At 46.0% G+C, this 14,593-nt stretch overlaps 1 protein-coding gene across 2 annotated transcripts in view; it reads right to left on the bottom strand.

Moving 5' to 3' along the window:
• SERGEF (secretion regulating guanine nucleotide exchange factor) overlaps nucleotides 1-14,593 on the bottom strand; it is a 230,849-nt gene that overhangs the window by 1,771 nt on the left and 214,485 nt on the right. The window lies entirely within an intron of this gene.

Genomic DNA, 14,593 nt, shown 5'->3' with positions numbered 1-14,593 from the left:
TTTGAAATAGCTCAATATGCAGAAAAGTATAGAAAATAATTTAACAGAAGGCACACATCCCCACTCGGATTTAGAACACTGGTTAACATTTTGCCACATTTGCTTCACATCTTCCCTTAAAAAGACCATTAGGACATAGCTGAAGGCCCACCTCCCACCCCTGCCCCTCTATCCTGCCCTCCCTCCCAGAAGTAGCCACTCTCTTGAACTTGGTATACATTACTTTCATGCTTGTTTTATATTTTTCTACATATATGTGGCCTTAAATATGTGATATTTAGTGTGGTATTTTTAGTTTGTTTTAAAGATTTACATAAATAGCATCATTTTTGCCACTTGCTCTTCACATTTCAGCCTTGGTTCTAAAGTTTATCTGAGCTGGTAGTTACGGATCTAGTTCAGTTATGTTAACTGTGCATAGTATCCTATTATGCATTAATTATATTTCACTTATTCATGTCCTTGCTGATGGACAGTTCTATAATAATTATCATTGTTGCTATTTTATTATACAATTTAAAATATAATATGTAATAATATTATACAACAATACTAATATGGTTGCCATTATAGACAGTGCTGCAGTGAACATATTTGAACATATCTCCTTGTACAAACTGGTGTTTGGACAGGGCAATCCCTAGAAGTGTATGTGACTCATAGGGGAACTGCATTCTGAATTTTAATAAGTACGGCCAAATAGCTCTCCAATGGCTGTCGTCATTTATGTTCCCATCAGCAATAGATATGAATTTGTCTTCCTGTTATCTTTGCCTTTAGACTCTTGCTAGTCTGATAAGTATGTAATGAGTTTGCATTTCCCTGACTACTAGTAAGCCGGAGTAGCACTTTATGTTTATTAGCCATTTAGGTTGCCTCTTCTGTGAACTGCTTATTTACATTCTTTGCCTGTCTTGTTCTTTGGTTGTTTGCCTTTTCCTTATTGATTTGTAAGTTTTCTTTGTGTATTCTTTTGTTTATATAATTCTTTGTTGTTATGTGCATTGCAAGTGTCTTCTCCCAGAAGTCTGTGGTGTGTCTCTCACTTTGTTTATGGGTGTCTTTTGTTATACAGATTTATTTCTAATGGCTGCCTAATTGCCCATTATGGAGATTAAACAATTTACTTAACCTGTATCCTATTATCAGATATGTAGGTTGTCTCTAATTTTTCATTATTTTGTATAGCATTGCTGTGAACATCTTTATGCATGAGTCTTTGTCTATCTCCCTAATTATTTTCTGAAATTAGATTCTTAGAATGGGAATTCCTGGTCAAAGGGTATAGACATTTTTGAGGCTTCTGACTACTGTTTTGAGTACTGCCAGCATAGTTTTCAGAAAGGCCACCTGAATGTAACTTCTGCAATCTGTGGGAGTCTCTGTCTCACTGCAGATAGTATTTGTTAGTATTATAATGTTTAAAAATCTTCCTAATTTAAAGACAAAAATGGTGTCACATAGTTTTATTAATTTGTACTTTTTTGACTACCATTGAAATTAAAAAATAATTCTTATATTTCTCAGATATTTATATTTCCTGTTTTGTGTACTGTCTGCTTCATATCTTTTTCCTGGTTAGTATACAGACTTTAAATGTCAGACTCAAGAGCCAGATGAACTTGGTTCACATTCATTTACTGTGTCACTGTGGGCACTCAGTAAGAGTCACTTAGCCTCTCAGTTTCCTCATCTGCTAAATGAGGATAATAATACTGTAGTACCTTTCTCACAGAGTTGTTTACAAGGATTAAATGAGCAAGTAAAATATGTGCAAAATACATAGAACAGTGCCTGGCATATAGTACTACGTAAAGGTTAGTTATTGTTGCTATTACCTATTAAGAGCTTTGTTGTTTTAAAGATTTTTATTTTAAGGATATTAATTCTTTCTCTGCCATATTTGGCATTAATATTTTTTCTCAGTTTGACTTAAAATTCTGTTTTAAATCTTTTGATAAGTCTATGGTTCTATGTAGTAAAATTTATCGATCTTTTATGTTACAAGTGCTTCCACTGCTTATAAGAACTGAAAGTCTATCCCTATCTAGATTGGAAAATATTCTTTTTGATTTTTCAATGATTTGAATTTTTAAATCTTTACATTTAACTCATTATGCATTGAAAATCTGTTTTGCAGACCACTCTTTCAAGAGAGGGAGGCTGGCTGGACCCTGGGATTACCCTTCCCTTTCCTTTTCCCTAGTAGGAAGGCATCACTGGCCAAAAGCTTGCGTCTGGGGAAACACAGATGTCTGTCCGTTTGGCCTGCAAATGAGGAAGCGCACACAGAGAGGATGAACCCCAGGCCACATCTCCTACAGTTAAGCAGGAGCTTCAGCCAGGTTGATCTGAAGCACGAGATGGGGAGAGTGGAAGAGGCTTGGTACCTTCAGGCCTAATGGGCACCTGGTGTGGGCTTTGTGCCCGGCCCTGGTGAGTGGCACCAGCTGACCATCAGCAGGCATGGGGGCGGGAGGAAGGCAGAACTGACCTACCAGCAGGATGCGGCACAATGGGCATCTGGCAGGTTCCTCTCCTCCTGCCAAAGGGAACACACTCTGAGGAAGCCACGCTCAGGGCCAGGGTAGCCAGAGACCTAGAGCCAAGAGTTTCATGCCCACTGGGTCGAGAAGCCTGGCAAAGGCCCAGAAATATCTTCCCCAATACTTCCAAAGAAAGCTTACCCAGGGTGAGGTGCTTTCTATGCTTTATCTCGTATAATTCTAACAACCATGTGAGGCAGGCACGTTTTATAGATTATTCTCCTTTTGTAGATGATACAACTGAGGCTCTAGAACCCAGGCAGTGTGGCTCTGCATGTTATACACCAGGGCTTGCCAAACTTATTCTCTAAAGGGCAGGTAGGAAAGATTTCAGGCTTAAGGGCCATATCAGGTCTCTGTCTCATATTATTCTTTTTTACATCCCTTTAAAAACCATTCTTAGCATGCAGTGTCATACAAAAACAGGCCACAAGTCAGATTTGGTCATAGTGTGCCGACCTTGATACATCCTAATATATACTATTTGCTATGGACTATGCTGTGCTGTCCTGGGTCCCATGTTACCACACAGCTGTGTGATAATGGTACTTAGGTCCCCACCTACTTCACAGGGTTGCCAGGCGGATTAATGCCCCAGCACAGTGCCTGACACATGGTGACAGCTGAAACCCATGTGGGAAGCAGCCCATGGTGAGAAGAGAAGGCCATACCAGTGGCAAAGGCATGGAGCAGAGGGAGAGGCAGCAACAGATGGGAAGGCCCAAGGTAGAATGACAAGAAGTTTGGGGTTTCCAAACACTTTCCACAAACCTCCTATATAAAAAAACCAGGCTGCTGCTTTTCAAAAAGCAAAGGGTTGGTTATCCCCTTAATAGAAGGACTCACAGCAGGACATCATTCAGTAATGAGCTTCTCCAGCATTTTAGAATAGTTTTCACAGGCCCCTCAACCTCGCTTGGGACCACCTTTTCAGGGGCACAGTGAAGACAGCCAGGCCCCTGCACTCTGGACTCGGCAGGATCCTACTGTGTGGACTGTTCTCATGTAGACAACATGTGAGAGAGGAGGGAGAGTGGCCTACAGAAAGCCTCTCCCTAAGCTAACTGGAACATGGAACATCCAGTTTTCAGAACAGGTAAGTTAGAGGATGATTCCTGGTTTTGCAGCTCTCTGCAGTGTGCCTGGCACTTACCAGGTCCTCAAGGGCACCGAAATCCCACCTGGTTGATGGGATTGAGTGGTCCAGGGGCACACGGCCGAACCTTGGGTGGGGAGCCCCACATTTACAGAGGGATTCCCTCTCCCCTTGGAGTTCAGGCCCCCTGCTCACAGGGCTCAGCCTAGGCCATGACAAGTAACGGTGCTCACAGCCCACCACACTTGCATCAGCTTAAGAGACCTGCAGGCAGTGGAACCTCAGGACTGGCAGGGTCACTGGCACAAGCTGGACATAATACCCAAATCTGTTCAGGCCTTGTGGCACCTGCCTGAGCTTCTTGGCAACCTGGGTCCTCATAAGGCCTTATGGTGCCGGGACTGCAGCCCAGTGCTAGGGAGGGGGCAGCTTTCTGCTGGAGGGCCTTGCCAAGGAGGCACAAACACCTGAGCGCATGTGCACAGCCTCCTGGTTGTCCCCTGCACCATGGAATAAGGACATATTTCCCAACCTTTCTTGCAGCTGGGTGTGACCAGTGAGGTTCAAACTGAGATGTTCTGTAATATTATAGCTTATGGGAACTTTCCTTGAAAGACATCTAGATATGCCCTCTGCTTTCTTCTTCATCCCTCCTCTATCCTGTCACTGGAATGTGGAAGTGATGGCTGAAGCTGGAGCCATGACCTCTGACCATGAGGATGAGGGCTGCAACCTAGGGACAGTGGTTCTCTGTTTCACACAAATGCCACTTTAATTTCCCCAGCAACCCTCTGAGGTGTTACTATCTCCCTTTTACAGTTGAGGTAACTAGGCTCAGAGAGGTAAAATAACTTGGTCACACAGCCATTCTAGTCAGGACTAGAATCCAGGACTCCTAATCTGAGGCTCCTTCACTAGTTCCAAAGCATGTAAAAATGGTAATAGAATCACTGACTACTCGGTGTGTACCAGGCCCTGTGATTAGCACTTTACAAGTACTAATTCGCTGAATCCTCACAATAAGCCTCTGAGATACAATCTAATATTATCCCCATTTTGCAGAGAGGTGACGTGAACTGTGCAAGGTAACATAGCTGGCAAGAAGTAGAGCTGGATTCCAACCCAGACAGTCTGGCTCCAGCCCCTCTTCTGCTGTTACACTGTTTTCCCTAGCAAAACACTGCTTCCCGGGTAATTAAGGAAAGGTACACAGTAACAGGCCACCTGTGCAGGGACAAGATCAGTGATGGAAGGCCAGAGCTGCAGCTGGTGAGAGAAAGACACTGTGCAGAGGAGCAGGAACCTCCCTGGGCCTGTGAGCTCTGGCTGCTGGGCGGTGTGAAGAGGAGGAAGGGACGGCGCGAGGGTCAGGCAGCTAAGGGTTCAGATGTCTCCTTCTGTCCAAGAGCTCGCACATCCTAGACCGTCAGTCAGGGCTGCTCTTCTGCAACACCAGGCTGAGAGAGAGGAGGGGTGAGGTTTGAGCACCGTCACAGAGAGGAAAGTTCTGGATTCAGGAAGCTGGTACATGTCAGGGTGGATGGAGCTGGCCTTGGAGCAGAGTGATTTTGGGAAACAGTTCTGGGTGTCCAGCCACCCAAGCTCACAGGGATCCCAGCCTCCTGGCAGCAACTGGTGTGATGGTCCCCAGCGTCCTGCTGTGAGCAAGGAATGGTGAGTGAGGAACCCAAAATTCAGGCCTCCTGAAGTGCTCTGGGTCTAGATGGCAACTTCAGAATAGAAAAAGGGGTTCGGATCCTCACCTCTCTTGCCAGGACAACTGCAACAGTGACTTTATCCTTTACGCTGCAGCCCCTGGCCTGGGGGTCAGGGGGAGAATCAGACAAAAACACAGCCTGGTCTAGGTCCTCCCCCAGAATATCTGTCTCCCCACCACCTATGAGACCGAGTCTCGGCCCCTTAGCTGGCTCTCCAGGCCCTCTGTGGTCTGTCCCTCTTGGCCTCATCGCCCCTTTCCCAACTCACTGGTCCAGCCCCACAGCCGTGCCATCTGCTCTCTGAATTCACCCTGGCCACGCACATCGTCGTGCTCTTGCCCACACTGAGTCCCTCTGTTTCATCAGGTGGGTGCCTCTTATGGCTTAGGACCCGTGCTGCACCCAAACTCAGAGAAGAGGAAAATTCCGTCTGTGCCCTCAGGGCCCCAGTCCACTGGGGAAGACAGCCACGGGAAAAGACCACTATGGGAGCTGACAGCACATTATACGAGGAGGCATGTACAATGATGTTTGCCGTGGTACTGTTTGTAACTGCAAAAGACTGGGGGGAACCCCAAAATATCCATCAAAAGAGAAGTGTTTCAAAAAACCAGGGTTTGACCCTATGTATTAAAACTTTTTTTTTTACATAAAGTTATGTAAAGCCCCTGTACATTTTTATATGTACAGATTCTAAAGAATACATCCTAAACTGAGAACAGCCTTTGAGGAAGAGAGGGAGAAATGGGGGAAGGGTGACTCATTTTCTTTGTTGTGTACTGTTCAAATATTTTAAAAAGCAGTAACACAGGGTGATGATAAAAAAAAAAAAAACTATTTCTAAGGGACAGAGGTAGTAGCATAGAGGAGAGGATGATATGCTTTATTGGGGACAGAAGGTGGGTGTCACTGAACATTCTGGAGATTAATTCTTGCTGAATTTGAAAGAAAAGAGTTCACCAATCTTAAATAGAAAGTACCAATAAAAGCCAGGCATGGTGGCAGGTGCCTGTAGTCCCAGCTACTCGGGAGGCTGAGGCAGGAGAAACACTTGAGCACTGGAGCTTGAGGTTGCAATGAGCTATGATGACGACATTGCATTCTAGCTGGGGTGACAGAGAAAGACCCTGTCTCAGGAAAAAAAAAAAGTACCCATTGAAATTTGTCCACTCTGACCTGCCTTCATTGATCTCCATGGTTTATTTTGTTGCAGAAGTGAATTGTGTCAGGGTGTAGGGCTGGGTCCCACTGAGCTATTGGAAGGCTGTTAGTTTCATTTCCTCTGAGCTCCAGTGGGTACTCAGACCTCTCTAAGCATAAAGGTATTTCTATTTGTAACCATCTCACCAGTCTGTGAGCTGGGGGTGGGAGTGGGGTACTGGGAACAGGGCTGGCTCATCGACCAGGCCTTGGCTGCACAGGACAGGCACTTGGGATAAAGCTACTGAGTAGAAGTGAGTCTGAGCCTTTCCTCTGCCCACCGTCTTCCCCAGCCCCCTGTGCTGGCTGGAGAGCTGCAGGGAAGGGCCACACGCACACGGACTGCTGAGAGCCTGTGCCATCCACCCCATCCCTGTGCCTGGCTGCTTGTTTTTATTGCTGGTGGCCTGAGCAGCCTCCTGACCACAGGCATCAAGAACAGCGCTGCAAGCTTCTGTATCTGGTCACGCTGACCCAGGACAGTGGCAGCTCCTACAGAATAGTGGCCGTGAGTACAGCTGTGAAAATAGTGGTCCCATTGGGCCTGGCTGAGGGAAGAGGCACTGCCAGTGTTGAGCCCTGCTATGGTTTGAATGTGTCCCCAAAAACACAAGTGTTGGCAATGTAATCCCCAATGCAGCAGTGTTGAGAGGTGGGACCTTTAAGAAGTAATTGGGTCATGAGGGCTCTACCTTCGCGAATGCATTCATGCCATTTTTGCAGAAGTAGCTCAGTTATTGAAGGAGTGGGTTAGTTATCACAGGAGTTTGGCCCCCTTTTCCTGTCTTGCCTGCTTGCTTGTTCTTTGGCCGTGTTGTGACACAGCAAGAAGGTCCTCACCAGATGTTGTCTCTTGACCTTGGACTTCCCAGCCTCCACAACTGTCAGCCAAATATTAGGTTACTAAGTATGAAATGTCCGATTTCCTTAAGTAGTAAGTTCAACAGTTATCTCTAACATTTCAATTTGACACTTTTTGTTTTATGTTTATTGTGAAGGTACATCCTCAGTCTTTCAAACACATGTTTTGGCTTGTGATTATCTTTCAAAATTTTTTGTAGAGCAATTTTTGTGAAACCATGGAAAAGTCAAAAATTCATGTTATTCTTAGATATGAGTTATGTTGTGGAACCGATGCAGCACAGACAGCTCGAAATATTACTATCAATGAAGCGTTTGGGAAGGATGTGGCTAATAAACGCACAGTACATCAATGGTTTGAGAAGTTCCCTTCTGGTGATTTTAATCTTGAAAATGAGCCACGTGGGTGACCTGAGATCAAGGTGGATAATGATGAGCTGAAAGCTGTAGTGGAAGCAAATCCATCTCAACCTAATGTGTGAATTAGCAGCAAGGTTTGATATTACTATTCCAACAATATTGGACCATTTGAAACAAATGGGCAAGGTAAAGAAGCTGGATAGATGGGTTCTGCATGAATTAAACAAGCATCAGAAAAGAAATTGTCTCTAAGCTTGCCTTTCTTTGCTGTCATGACATAGAGGAGAACCATTTCTATACCATATTGTTACGTGTGATGAAAAACGGATTCTTTTTGACAGACGCACATGTTCAACACAATGGTTGGATAAAGATGAAGTGCCAAAGCACAGTCGAAAACCGAATATTCATCAAAAAAAAGCTAATGGTATCTGGTGGTCCAGTGCTGGTATTATCCACTACAGCTTCATGAAACCCGGTCAACTGATTACAGTGAATGTCTACTGCAACCAACTGGACGAAATGATGAGGATGCTTGTGATTAAGCAGCCGAGATTGGGCAACACAGACAGGCCAATCCTCTTGCAAGACAACGCTCGACCGCATGTCGCACAAACAACGCTGCTCAAACTGCAGAGGCTGGACTTGGAAACTGTCTGTCATCCACCGTATTCACCAGACCTTGCACCAACTGACTACTACTTCTTCCAGGCTTTGGACAACTTCTTGCAATGAAAAATATTCAATTCTCAACAAGTTGTGGAAAATGCCTTTGGTGATTTCATCACCACTCGCTCTCTAGGCTTCTTCACTGCTGGCATAAACAAGCTACTGTTAAGATGGCAAAGCTGTGTTGATAGTTTCGGTGCATACTTTGATTAATTGTACTGCTTCTTGTCTGAGATATAATAAACTACACTTTTGATTCGAAATTGGACATTTCATATTTAATGACTTAATACATCTCTTTTCCTTATAAATTACCCAGTCTGTGATATTCTCTTATAGTGGCAGAAAATGGACTAAGACAGGCCCTTTCAATACTTTGTCCATCCATCACTCCCTGGAGCCAATGTACCCTAAGGCAGGAGCTGAGCAGCAGGAAGAAGCTCCTCCAGAATGAGGAAGTGGGGCTGTTTGCCCGCTGACTTATTCAGATGTTTTAGGTCTGTGGCCCAAACTGCCTCAGAGAAGGCTGTATATGGCAGCAGGCTGGCCAAGGGACCCCCTCCAGACCAAGATCCATGGCAGTCCCAAGAATGGGGTGAAAGTAGAGGGGCGTGAGGGCTGGAGGGAAGGAGGCTGTGGCTGTCCACCAGGTAAGAAAAGGTGAGGGCCTGTGGAAGAAGGGATTTAGGAAAGTAATGCTCAAAACACAGTCAGAATCTGGCCACTTCTCACCAGTCACATCGCCTCTCAGGGGCTTCCCAGCTGGTCTCTCTGCCACCTCTATTGCTTCCTATGGTCTATTCTCCACAGAGCAGCTTGAGTGATCCTGTTAAAACCTGTCAGACATGGCACTGCTCTCTTCAAAACCCTCCAATGGTCTTTTCCCTTACTCAGAATAAACAACAGCTGGTCTCCAGCTCCTTCTCTGATGCCATGTTCTACCATGTTCCACTCTGCTGACATCGTCATAGTAACACTGACTTTCTTACTGTTCTTCAGACAGTACTGGCCTCAGAACCTTTGCACTTGCTGTTCCTGCAGTCTAGAATGCTCTTGCCCCTGACAGCCACAGGCTCACTCCCTCATGTTGCTCAGATATTTGTTAAAATATCACCTTATCTGAGAGACCTTCCCTGACAACTCTGTATGAAATAGCAATCTACCCCCTGCTCCTGTCTCTGTCTCCTCACCTGCTTTATTTTTCTTCATGTATTTTTTCCAGTTTATTTATTTTATTATCTATTTCTCTTAACCAAAACACTAGCTCTTTGAGAGTCAGGACTGTGTTTTGTTTGCTGTTCTATCCTAGCTCCTGAAACAGTGCTTGGCATACATTAGTGCTCAATAAATACTGCTGTATGAACAAACAAATGAATGAATGAATGGCTAGTGAGAGAATGAAGCTGCCTTGTTCTTTCTCAGAGGACCAAAAGAGAACTCATGGACGTGGAGAGAAGCAGCCATGGGAATGACCGATTTCAGCTTACCACCAGGAAGAATGCTGCAATGGCTGGAATGCTGCTCTAGAACAGAGCTGGTGTCCTGCTGTAGGAACTGAGCCTGGCTAAGACAAACCGAAAGTTCTTCTGATCCTGGAGAACTGGTGCGGTGGTGTGGGTGGGTACGGATGTGTAAGAAAGAGAGAGAAGGAAGGTGGAGACAGAAGAGCAGAGCGGAGGGGCGCGCACTCCTCAGGCTGGCTCCTTCAAACCAGACAGAGGAATATGGCCCTTGGCTCAGGTGATAAGTAAAAATGTGTTGAATTGATGGGTTTGAAGCTGCAAGGCTGGGGACCATTCTGGAACCTCTTTTAAAAGCCCACTGCTCAAAAGGTTGTTCAATTTTCTTTGTCAATCTCTTTCCCTTTACCTAGGAGGAAACAGGCCCACAGTGTGGCAATACCATGCCAGAAGTCCCCACCCCTGCCTTCCCACTGCTCTCCGCCACCCCCTTTGAATCACTGCACGCCCCTCATCTGACAGAGCAGCCCAGTGAGGCAGTATCTGGAACTACGCTGTATGGAAGAGAAAACTGAGTATGAGTGAGATTCACAAACAGCTAAGCCGGGAGAGGCAGAGGCCAGCCCTGCCGCCACCCCCCTCCCCCCAGCCCCGTAGGAGGCTGCTGAGGCTGCTGTGGACACATGTCCTCAGTCACCTGCGGAGAGAGCGTGCCATGGCACGTTGGCTCCAGTGGGTGACTATTCTTAGATCTAGGGAGCGAGGGTTGACAGATTTAGAACTTACAAGGTGGAAACGTGTTGGCCTGTTTTATAAACAACTGAAATCCTTCCCACAGACTGTCTTTCTGAATTCTGTGTTCCCTGTTAGAACTGCTGGCTTTCTGGGCTTATCAGCTGCCCTGGGAGAGGGGACAGAAAAGGAAACTAACCCTCTCGAGGGCCTATTATGATCACATATGGTGCTATGGGCTCTGGTATGACCCATCTCACTTAACACAGCAGCCTAGGAAGATGTATTTTGATCACACTCCATGGATGAAGAAACAGGCTGGGAGAAGTCAGCACACCCTGTGATGTGGTACCAGGGCCAGGCTGTGGATCAGCAGGTCTGGTAGGGCCCAGTGCTTGTCAAAAGGAGTCTGGCTCTGGCAGATGGAACAGTAAGGGCTTATATACGCAACACCTTCAGATTTGAATCCTGTCAGGTGTTTACAGACAGCTCTCCTGTCCTCTCAGATTTCTTATCACTCCAGGTGATCCATCCTCCCTCTGTATGACCTGGTGGCCTGTCTCCATTGCCAGCCAGGGCCCCCTCCTCTCAGCAGGTTCCAGGTTATCATCATCCCTCTAGGAGCATGGTACCAAGAGCTGGCTGAGGGCTCCAGAGATGATGAGCCCTCCAAGATGCACACATAGTCCTAAAAGCTCTATTAGTTTAGCCTGAGATCACATTAGCTGTCTTGGAGTCCAAGTTTGCTGACTCTTGCTGAACCCACAGCCCATGTGTACTCCTAAACTGTTCCTCATGACCTGCCCTACTATGTCTCCGTGGCCTGGCTTGTGTGCAGGTGCTTCAGACCTGGCTGAAACTTCCAAATTGTTTCCATTAAATATCATCTTATTAAAGGAACCCAGTGATCTCTGAGGGGGACCAGCAGAGGAGTGGGGGCACGGATGCAGGTCTGGGTCCAGGAGCAGCTGGAATGTTGCCATTCCTGGAGCTCGGTCCTCCCCAGAGGAGCCACCCTGCATGGTTCTCTGCAAACCTGTCTGGGAATCACCAGTGTGCAGGAGAGGAGACTAGGGAATTAGAGCAATAGTGGGCATGGGGGTAAGAAGGTCTCTTCTGGAATCCAGTGGCAGGTCTAAAAGAATCCACATGCAGGAAAAATATTTAGGAGGAAAAATTTAAGCAGGAAAAATATTAGAGTTCATATGGGAACAGATGGCACAAACCTCAGATAGAATTCTCCCTATGGTTTCCAATGACTGAATAAATACCTATTGAATACGTGCTCTGTATTTGGTGCTGTGCCCAGTTCATTTCAATTCATTCCATATACATCGATTAGGCTCCCACAAAGCACAAGTGCTAGGTTAGGGAGCTGAGCGCCCAGCCCACAGTGACAGTGTGGGGAGATGAGCATCTTGGCAAGGTAAGTCCAGAAATACCATGCAGTGGCTGACTCCTCAGAGGGATCAAAGTCCCTTGGGAAAAGAGTCTGTCTCTTTCTTACTTATTTATTTATGAGATAGGGTCTCACTCTATAGCCTGGGCTAGAGTGCAGTGGTGTCATCCTAACTCACTGCAGCCTCAAACTCTTGTGCTCAAGAGATCCTCCTGCCTCAGTGTCCCAAGTAGCTGGGACTACAGGCATGTACCACCACACCTGGGCTAATTTTTTTCTATTTTTTGTTGACACAGGGTCTCACTCTTGCTCAGGCTGGTCTTGAACTCCTGGCCTCAAGTGATCCTCCCACCTTGGCCTCCCAGAGTGCTAGGATTACAGGCATGAGCCACTGTGCCTGGTCCTTTCTTTTTTTCCTTTCAAACAGTAAAATTTTATTGAACTTCATGCCAATAAAAAAATTGTTATGGAACAAAATAGGACAAAACTAATGGATTAATACTTTTAATTTACATTAATGTATTCTTCCTTTTAAACAAGTCATTTTAGAGAAATTTTAGGTTCACAGTAAAATTAAGCAGAACACAGTTCCCATATATGCCTGACTCTGCACACACAGACTCCCCTCCACCAACATCTGCACCAGAGTCCCACATTTGTTACAGCTGATGAGGCTGCACTGACACATCATTAGCGTGCGAAGTGCACAGTTTACATTAGGGATCACTCTTGGTACTGTATATTCTATGGGTTTTGACAAATATATAATGATATTGAGTCACCATTATAGCATCACACTGAATAGCTTTGCTGCCCGAAAAATCCTCTGTGTTTCATCTACGTATTTATCTTTTCATCTACCGGAACTGAAGAATAAATGAATGGATGGATAGTTACAGAGTGCTCATAAGAGTCAAGTACGGTTCTAGTTGCAGGGAATACAGCAGTGAACAAGACACAAGGTCCTCAAGGGGCTTACATTCTAAGGGAGGAAACAGCAAGCAAGGAGATACAAAAATCAGCAGAATGCAACTAGTGATAAGAGTTAGAAAGAAAACAAAACAGACCGACAGGATTCAGCAGGACAGGTAGTCATGAAGTCCTCTCCAACAGGGAGGCCTCTGAGCTGTGACCTGAAAGACAAGAAGCAGCAGCCATACAAACACCTGGGGGAAGAACTTGCCAGGCAGAAGAAATGATGAATGCAAAGGTCAGAAGTAGGAAGGAAGGAGTCTTGCCAGTTCCAGGTACAGCAAGGAGGGCGACCATGGCGTGCCTGGGGCCAAGTGAGCCACAGGAGAGGCAGGCCTTCAGAGAGACCGGGAAGCAGGGCCTCTGGATGCCCAAGGAGGAGTTGGTTTATTTGAGTGTGCTCAGAAGTCACTGGAGGTTTTAAGCAGGGAATGGTAGGCGCTGATTTGCATTTGAAAAGGCGCCCTCAGAAGGCTGGATTTCAAGGTGAAATGCAGGGAGCTGGTTTAGAAGGCTACTGCATTGCAGAGGACCAGGCAGGATAAGAAGGTGGCTCTGAGTAGACTGGTAGCAGTGGGGACAGAGAAATGGATTTACAATCTGTTCGGAGGTAGGGTTTCTAAGACCTGCTGATGGACTATGTGTGTATAGAGACAGAGAGAGACAGAGAGAGAGAGAGATGGGATCAGGACTGATTCCTTGAGCAATGGGTGGTAGTAGCACATTTATGAAGTTGAGAAGGCCTGGGAGAGGAACAGGCTTGGGGGAGAAAATCAACAGTTCTGTGTTAGACATTTTAAGATGGATGTGCCTACTGAACATGAATGAATGAATATATTCCCCAAATAGAGACCTCTTGTGAGCCTGAGAGATTATAAACCTGAGAAGTGGGAAACCGTGTGAATGACAAATGGCAGGAGCTACCAAGTGAGCAGTGGGCAGCTCAAGAGGTAACGCGGTGCTTATGGTTCCACGGGGCCTAATTTGGTGCCTTTATCACTCTAAATTATAGCTTCTGTTTTTTCTTGAATGAAGTCCATGACTGGGATGCACACATACTACATGGGATAATAAATATAAATTCCCTTTGTGAATGTCCCTACTTCATAAACATGTATACTGTTTGAAAGGAAAATTACCATTTTGGATAATTATAACCACCAGCCCAAGTTCTCCTACTGGTCCCACTGGAAGTGGTATTCTTCCCGCACCCTGGTGAGTGTCCAGGACTGCGAAGCTTGGAGACACAGGTACAGTGCTCCTCTCCTGCGCTGCTGTGTCAGCAAAAGTGGCGTTCCCAGAGGATGCAGTGTTTGCATGAGAAATGCTGCAGACCCTGCTGCTAGACTCTCTTTGGGACTTCTTCTAATTCCTAGAGAGTGTAAGGCTGCTCAGAAATGAGGGCCTGTGGGGCAGGCAGCCCTGAGAGGCCCTTCAGTTCTGGCTCTCAGAAGAAACATACAAACGAAGATAGGGAGGCCTGGTGAGTCCCGATGGGCTCCCTGCCTACATGACTGTACATGTCCCCAGCTGGGACTACTTAGCCTCCTGTGGGCTTAGCCCCAAGGAACAGATTACGC

The sequence above is a fragment of the Propithecus coquereli genome, unplaced genomic scaffold (assembly GCF_000956105.1).
Source record: "Propithecus coquereli isolate 6110/MARCELLA unplaced genomic scaffold, Pcoq_1.0 Scaffold44, whole genome shotgun sequence".
Taxonomy (NCBI): Eukaryota; Metazoa; Chordata; class Mammalia; order Primates; family Indriidae; genus Propithecus; species Propithecus coquereli.
This window is presented reverse-complemented; position numbering and strand designations above follow the sequence as displayed.